A 2,590-nucleotide genomic window follows, 5' to 3' on the forward strand; every position below is an offset into this window, starting at 1 on the left:
GAATTAAATTTCTTTCTTGGTTTGCAAATTAAACAAACTGCTAATGGTATCTTTATTCATCAACAAAAAATATATAAAAGAACTTCTTAAGAAATATGGCTTGAATAACGCTAAAACCAACCATACACCCATGGCTACTAATGTAAGTTTAGATGAAGATACAAATGGAACAAATATTGACCAAACTATGTATAGAGGCATGATTGGATCTTTATTATATCTAACTGCTAGTAGACCCGATATTGCATTTAGTGTTGGTCTTTGTGCGAGATTTCAATCTAACCCTAAAGAATCACATCTAACTGCAGTGAAACGTATTTTGAGATATCTAAAGGGAACATATGATTTATCATTATTTTATCCTAAAAGTGATGTCTTTGATTTGAAAGGCTTTAGTGATGCAGATTATGCAGGAGATCTTGTTAATAGAAAAAGCACGTTAGGTATGGTACAATTTCTTGGCTCATGTTTAGTTTCGTGGAGTTCCAAGAAACAAAACACTGTTGCATTATCAACTGCTGAAGCTGAGTACGTAGCAGCAGCAGCTTGCTGTTCCCAAATGATATGGATAAAGCAGCAGCTAAGAGACTTTGGTATTAAGTATGCATGTGTTCCTATTTATTGCGATAATACCAGTGCCATATGCATATCCAAAGATCCAGTGCATCACTCACGAGTAAAGCACATCCATATTAGGCATCATTTTCTTAAGGATAATGTTGAAAATAAAAATATTATTGTTAAGCATGTAAACACTAACGAGCAAATAGCAGATATCATGACCAAACCGCTTCCAAGGGAACAGCATGAGAAAATGAGATTGGAACTTGGCATGATCAAGCTGCATTAAAGGAAGTGTCATATATGATTCTTAGAGACAAAATAAAAATTGAAAATGATCAATCAACCACAATAAACTTGATTGAAAGATCAATTATCGAAAGGATCAGGTACGCATTTTTTAAAGGTATATACTTTGAATGTTCTTATGATTGCATGATTATTTTGATCAAACGGTAGTAGCATAATATTATCATTTTCTTATTATATATATTAAAAAAAAAAAAAAGAGCACATTTTTTTCCCAGCAATTTTTTTTAAGGAAGTAGGAGTTGAATCATCATCATCCTTCACTCGTCTTGTTCCACTTTCACAACGTCATTTCATACCCAGTATACTTACTCCCTCACGTTACATCGTTCATCATCACTACCTTTTCTTTCTCACTCAACCCTAAACCGTCAGTTTTCTCATTTCTCTTGCTCTTCTCTCTCAAAACCTCCATGAAGATCAAGAATCAACATCCTAAAATGAAACAACCAGTACCTCTTCAAGTCATCTACCCATCTTCTCACACCCCTAAGCCTGAGTCTTCATCAAAAGAACAGGAGGGAACCCCCATCTCTCCGGAAACACATGCAGGCAGTAAGAGAACAAGAGGATCCAAGACACCTCTAACACGTTCTGTCAAGAAAATCAAGGTAACCCACTACTTGAACGCTGAGGAACTATCTAAAGAAATGTCAGTTGGCTTTGGCCTCGACAAAGAGTGGTATGAGACTACAAATTTTCCTCAATTTCACAAAATTCTACAAACTCAACATTGGGAATCACTTATGGGCGAATACTGCTGTAATCCTATTTACCCAGATGTTATGCGTGAGTTTATCTCTAACTTTTCTATTAATGATGGAGTCTGTTCAAGTTCAATTAAAGAAATTAAAATTGAGTTTGATAGTATGACGTTAGGAGAGTGGCTAGGAGTACCAGCCACTGGCTTTGATGTTTACTATGTTGGGTCAAAAATTGCGTTTTCTGGAATTGATGAGAAGGATGTTTGGAGATGCTTAGGTATTAGGCAAAAGAGAGGTAAAGTGAGTCATAATGTTTTGTCCCCCTTACACAAGTTATTGTACAACATTGCTCGAAGATTCATCTTACCACGAAATTCAAAACGTAGTGAGGTAAGTCTTCGAGATGCAACCTTGATTTACTGTATGGTGAACAATATAAAGATCAATTTTCCTTCCTTGATGATTTCGCATTTAAATGATTGTATAGCCAAAAGATGTATGGTAGGCTATGGTGGTTTGTTGTCCTGGATTTTCTCCAAATTTGATGTTCCACTTGGTGATTATAATTTTCCAATGGGTCCCAGTAACATGATAGGTGCAAAATGTTTGAGCAATTTGCGCCTTCAATTAAATGAGGAAGGGATCCTTGAAAATGCTGTGGAACAGGTTGAGATTGATTCTAATGATGATGAGGAACAGGTGGTAGAGGGGAATGAAAAGGAGGAACAGGAGGAAAAGGAAGAAGTTGAAAAGGAGGGACAGGAGGAAGAGGAAGAAGTTGAAAAGGAGGAACAGGAGAAATAAGGAGCTGGAGTTAAGGAACAGGAGGTTGTTCCTTCTGATAAGGAGGAAGAAGACAAGGGGATGGGACCTAAAGTTACTCTTGATGATGACTCTAGGGCTGAACCCAGTCATTTTCCCTCACCAAAGCCAACCACTCCACCATCCCATCATTTCCCATCACCACCACCATCACCAACACCAAGATCACCACCACCTGTTCACCCTTTTCAAAA

This window comes from Amaranthus tricolor, chromosome 6, assembly GCF_026212465.1.
Source record: "Amaranthus tricolor cultivar Red isolate AtriRed21 chromosome 6, ASM2621246v1, whole genome shotgun sequence".
Classification (NCBI taxonomy): Eukaryota; Viridiplantae; Streptophyta; class Magnoliopsida; order Caryophyllales; family Amaranthaceae; genus Amaranthus; species Amaranthus tricolor.